Here is a 6,856-nt window from a genome sequence, read left to right as displayed (position 1 = left end):
TGTTACAAACCCGCTGCTTCATACCTCTTCTTCAATAAAACACCTTTTTGAGCTATGAATTATTATTTTGAGCGTGTTTTCACCATGAAGAGCTAAAACCCAAAACTGGGATGACGGAGGAAGCCATTCTATATGCCTGTGGTAAATTTATTTAATTCATGTATGACTTTTGCACTATTTTAAATTGATTCATGATTTTTCTTAATTGATTGTGATTTTGTTTGATGACGTATTCTTGGTCTTAGTATTTTTGATACGTCATGCTTGTGATTTACAGTCAATCTTTTATAAAATCTACCTTGGAAAAGAATAAAGAGTTAATATTTATTATGTTATGAGCTATAATTGTCTGGAATTGATAGTTGAACCAGATGAATATGAGAATCGGTGGAATCTTAAGTCTCAGTACCTCTCGATATCGTGACAATCGCGTATATATATATTTTTTTGTTTTTATTTTTAAGTCTTATCAAGTCCGAGTTGAACGAATCTTATTTACCACTTCTACAATCACATCACCAAACATGTTTAACTACTCCCACACACTTAAACTCAACATTGTCCTCAATGTTCCAAACCGAAAATTCTGATTTATGACATAACAGCCCTGAAAAACTCGAAAACTGTACAAATGGGCAGGGAACTAGGAAAGGCATCCTAAACTAAAGTTTTTCTCCAAAGTCTTTTCTATAAGGTATCAAAAGGGCACAATATTTCGATAAACGGTCTGACTTTTATGGCCTCCGGACTGACTAACATGCAATTTGAAAAAGTTCTGGAAAAATACCAAAACTCAAATGGAAAGGCCTATCGCTCCTACTTAACAGACTACGAATTCAGATTTTCTTTTTGGAAAATAAAGGTATGTCTGTCCTATTTAAAAGATGGGGTCAACCATTCAAATCGGACTCCGTATGAAGTCTCGAGAGCTATTTTCGTAACAAGTGTGCAGTCAGAATTTTCTGACGAGAATTCGTCAAACTTTCATTATAGATATAGGACTTGTAAAATCTAAGATGGGAATGAAAGATATGAAAAACTAAGAAAATAAAAACATAAGGGATAGAGATACAAAACCGATGGGTTGCCTCCCATGAAGCGCTTGGTTTAACGTCGTCAGCCCGACGTTATTGTTATCGTCCGTATACCAACAATCTGAAAATTTGATAATCCTTCCAGACAACAATCTGCAATTCAAATAATAGATTCACAAAATCATTAGCACAAAATATAAATATAGAAGCTATCACTTTATTGAAGTTTCCCCCACACTTAGTCCTTTCTACACTCGGAAGTGGATAGCGAACATAAAATTCAGGAACTTCAATGGTTTCTTCTTTGCAAACTTGCATAGTATGAGAATCAAGTATTTCTAAAGGCGGAAGTACTCATGTTAAAAGAGTTCATCACAATAATAAATAGAAGTTTCATGTTTCTAAACCCTAGAACAAAAGTAGTAGAAGAGATCCCCCGATTGATTATCCTAATACCTTTTTATAGGTTTACATTGCTTGGCCTTCACGTACTTAGTTTGATTTAGGAACTCGACCCAAAAATATGATCTAACGACTCCAAAGTGTAAATACACGTTTCCAACTACCTAAGTTTGCGAACCCAGTCCGCAAACTTCAAATTCCAGCAGAAATTTTCGGAATTAAGTCTGCGAACCCGGTATGCGAACCCAGTTCGCGGACTTCACTGTCTTCGGTATTTGATAAAAATTGTTTTGGTCACAACTTCTTCATCCGAACTCGGAATGACCTCATTATTTTTGAATTCTTTTTATCTTTCAATTATCTTAAAAATGATGATGATAAATCCTTAATTTGAATGAGATAATATCAATCTTTGGCCTGTATCTTGATTATGAGTGTTTTGCTCCTTTTCGTCGCACTTCTTCCACTTCTCTTGGACTTTGGCACTTGGATACTTGGAATACTTCTCTTTTTATCTCTTTTCAACACTTTATAGCTCCTTTTTGGATGATTCATCTAATTGAGACAAATAAGAGAAAACCAAAGTGATAATACGAAAATATGCAAGAATAATAGCTAAAGCAAGTATGGAATGGATACTAAAATCATATGAATTATGCACTTATCAAATTTCCCCACACTTAGATTTTGCTAGTCCTCGAGCAAACTAAATAAAACTAATCCTAAATATAACAACTCCATCTCGTCGAGAATACGGTTACTCTTAGCATGAATAACAGGCCTTTAAACCCCTAGGTGTCCCTAGTGGACGAGTTATAGTCTCGGGAAGGCTTACAAGAGGTATACCCACAAAACCTACTCCAATTTATTGCCTTGGAGGAACCACTAAGGATAGACAAAAAGAAAAAAGCCAAATAATTAGCTTGCATATGGTCTTTAGCTACAAACATCCCACATACATTCCAATCATCACACATAAGAAATTACTTACATGTGACATTCAACCTGATTGCAAAACTCTAATAAGATAGTCATCGTACTTGTTGCAACATTTATCACAACACTCGCATACTGAAATCACATGGATAGATAAGAAAATGGAAATGGAAAAGTGAAGTGTGCAAATGTTGACTTAAGTGAAAGATGTTACCCACAATACTTGTATGAATGTCGTCAAAGGATATATATTTATAGCACAATAGTTGAGAGAAGCACCCATTTAACTCGACCACATGATTAGATACTATAAGCGTATGTTCCTTGTCAACAAGTATGTGATAGTTGCCTTGGATCCTGCACTCCACGCTTGCTTAGGCGACGGAGATAGGGACAACGTTTCACACATACTGCTATCAAAGTGTCAAGAATCTCATCAATAGTCTCTTTGACTTGCTATATAATGATGATATGGTTTTTGTTTTCATCGACTATGATTATCGCGATTCCGGACCTATCATTTATTAGTGTCGATAAATGAAGATGAGCTTTATTTATATATAATTTTTTTTTCCGGCTCACTCTTTACTCTTTACGAGTGTAAGACAATTGCCTTATGGGGCTTTTATATAAACTCAACCAATGATTACCTTGCTACAACATCCATGGCAGTATCAGGATCCCACCAAATCACTTTAGAGAAACATATAACTGCAAAAATAAAAATAAAGTGATTCAGTAATGATTAATTGCGAGGATGACTCCTTCAAACGACTACCATAACTTAGTTTCGTATTCAATTATGAACGTATATGTTTAAGGATTGAAATAAATGGAACTTAATTTATAGCCGTAAGAACTGTTTCAACCTTAAAAGGTTTAGAGTGTCATCCTAATTAGCTCATAATTAACTCCAAAAGATGAAGTCTCAAGAATGCAAGAAATCAAAGAGTATGATTTATTTTATTTTTTTTATGCAAGCCAAATGATAGACACATTTTTGTGTCTGATATAATCTCAGTTGTATATATTGTTAGTGCTCGATTTTGTATTTATTATGGCTTTTAATGTCTTTGCAGGTGTTTTTGGAAAAATAAGCTTTTGCGGCGAAATTGGCTCGAAAGGTGGTTTTTGCGCTCGCGGGAGAAAAGCACTAAAAGGACCCCTCATTTGGATAAGGGGCATCTCAATTACTAAGGGGCGGCCACTTGCTATTCGCACCTCGGGAATGGATAAGGGGCAGTCATCTTCAAGAATTCAAAATATGCTTTTTGGCGGGAAAACAAGTTCACTCACCGGCATAATTTAGGTTCCGATTTTTGACGTGTTCTAAGGAGATTCAATGGCAGGATTGTGTTGGGATGGACTCGTATGAACTAAACATGGTTGGTAAATCAGTTTTTATAGACTAGAATGGGCTGGATTGTTAGTTCTCGACAAAACAGGGGATGGAAGTTTCCCGGGATATCGTGGCTTAAACTTGGCAGTTACGTGGGAAGATGGAGAAGAAATATTACCTTACGTTTCGACTCTTATCTACTTTAGGAAGTTTCAAAAAAACAGAAGCCGCGTAAAGATAAAAAAGGAAGGGAGAAGAGGTCGTGACTTACAGAGAAGAATACGGGAAGATAATTGAAATATTTCTCGAAATATCTTCTTTTGTGGATATATATATGAGCTGTATGAGTTCCAGGAGGGTATCGAGAGTCGGGGGGTAGTTGCGGAGTAAAAACGAGAGCTGCAGAGACGATTTCCATCAACAACAGTCGAGAGGTAGAAGAAGAACAGAACCGTCACCTTTTCTTTCGAACTGTAACAGTTTTGCAACAATTATTTATGTTAGGGTCTTCTCTGTAACACTCTTCTCCATAACAGTGGATCCTGTAACAATTATACATGTTACAAACCCGCTGCTTCATACCTCTTCTTCAATAAAACACCTTTTTGAGCTATGAATTATTATTTTGAGCGTGTTTTCACCATGAAGAGCTAAAACCCAAAACTGGGATGACGGAGGAAGCCATTCTATATGCCTGTGGTAAATTTATTTAATTCATGTATGACTTTTGCACTATTTTAAATTGATTCATGATTTTTCTTAATTGATTGTGATTTTGTTTGATGACGTATTCTTGGTCTTAGTATTTTTGATACGTCATGCTTGTGATTTACAGTCAATCTTTTATAAAATCTACCTTGGAAAAGAATAAAGAGTTAATATTTATTATGTTATGAGCTATAATTGTCTGGAATTGATAGTTGAACCAGATGAATATGAGAATCGGTGGAATCTTAAGTCTCAGTACCTCTCGATATCGTGACAATCGCGTATATATATATTTTTTTGTTTTTATTTTTAAGTCTTATCAAGTCCGAGTTGAACGAATCTTATTTACCACTTCTACAATCACATCACCAAACATGTTTAACTACTCCCACACACTTAAACTCAACATTGTCCTCAATGTTCCAAACCGAAAATTCTGATTTATGACATAACAGCCCTGAAAAACTCGAAAACTGTACAAATGGGCAGGGAACTAGGAAAGGCATCCTAAACTAAAGTTTTTCTTCAAAGTCTTTTCTATAAGGTGTCAAAAGGGCACAATATTTCGATAAACGGTCTGACTTTTATGGCCTCCGAACTGACTAACATGCAATTTGAAAAAGTTCTGGAAAAATACCAAAACTCAAATGGAAAGGCCTATCGCTTCTACTTAACAGACTACGAATTCAGATTTTCTTTTTGGAAAATAAAGGTATGTCTGTCCTATTTAAAAGATGGGGTCAACCATTCAAATCGGACTCCGTATGAAGTCTCGAGAGCTATTTTCGTAACAAGTGTGCAGTCAGAATTTTCTGACGAGAATTCGTCAAACTTTCATTATAGATATAGGACTTGTAAAATCTAAGATGGGAATGAAAGATATGAAAAACTAAGAAAATAAAAACATAAGGGATAGAGATACAAAACCGATGGGTTGCCTCCCATGAAGCGCTTGGTTTAACGTCGTCAGCCCGACGTTATTGTTATCGTCCGTATACCAACAATCTGAAAATTTGATAATCCTTCCAGACAACAATCTGCAATTCAAATAATAGATTCACAAAATCATTAGCACAAAATATAAATATAGAAGCTATCACTTTATTGAAGTTTCCCCCACACTTAGTCCTTTCTACACTCGGAAGTGGATAGCGAACATAAAATTCAGGAACTTCAATGGTTTCTTCTTTGCAAACTTGCATAGTATGAGAATCAAGTATTTCTAAAGGCGGAAATCGAGATACAAAGTCATTCAACAATATTCTCGAAGCACACACATTCAAATCAATAAGAGGTAAATGAGAAGAATCAATATACAAAGGGTTAGACAAACCTATCACAATCTCTTGGATTACGGAATCCTCTTCATCCTTGAAAAACTCAAGTAAATTACTTACCTCTTGTATATCATGGTCCTCTATCAAACTTTGCAACCATTCTTCGTTCGTTTCTGCCTTAACCAAGGTCTCGACATTAACATCATCATTACAATCATATGCAAGCTCAATTGGGTCTTCCACAATATCGGTCTTAACGGTCACATTCTCAACATATTCCTCCTAGTTGTAAGGCACATACTCCACCGCGGGTCCAAATTTCACTATAAGGAACTTTTTGAGAACACTCAAAAATGCATCATCCTCAAGCTCCACCCTTTGAATAGGCTCTTGATAATTATTAAGATCAATGCTTGAATTATCTACAGAAGTGTCATCATATTCCTCTTCGTCTTCATCTTGATCCCAAAAAGATTCCATTGTACACTCCTCTTTGTTGTCACCATGAGTTGGTTCAAGCAATGTATCATAATCACCGTCACTCATAGTTAACATAAGATTGGTCCTCGCTGAATTTAGTGTTAATAATCTCGATATCATCCTTTTGAATAGGTGAATGATCATTATTAAGATCAAGAATTGAGTTAGCTACACAATTATCAACGAAAGTTCCCAAGGATTGGCCTTTTTCAACATTAGCATCAATCAAATATTCAACACAAACCATACGCACATTAGAATTATCCATATCTTCCTTACATTAATCAATGCCTCTCCGCAAGATAGCCATACCTTCACGAAGTTCTTGGAGTTTCTCTTCGGTAGTCTCTTTATATTTTTGAAACTCTTGTTGTACAAAGTTGGAAAATTTGTCCAAAAAGTTAGAGACTGAACTCTTCACGAGCATAAGAATACTCCCATCCATGTGGTTATTCACACACATACCTGCCATAAGGTTGTTGGTACGTATGAGGACCACAGGGTTCCATGGAATATTGGCCATAACCAATGAATTGGTTTTAATTATATCCCTGTAATTGGTAGTTGTCATATTGTTGAGGTTCTTGAAAACGATATCCATCCATGTAGTACGCTCCTTCCATGAGAAACAAGTATCTGAAATAAGATTCTCAAACCAAGGTTAAAAACAAGAAAATAAA

Source organism: Papaver somniferum, chromosome 10, assembly GCF_003573695.1.
Source record: "Papaver somniferum cultivar HN1 chromosome 10, ASM357369v1, whole genome shotgun sequence".
Lineage (NCBI taxonomy): Eukaryota > Viridiplantae > Streptophyta > Magnoliopsida > Ranunculales > Papaveraceae > Papaver > Papaver somniferum.
Note: the sequence above shows the minus strand (reverse complement) of the source record.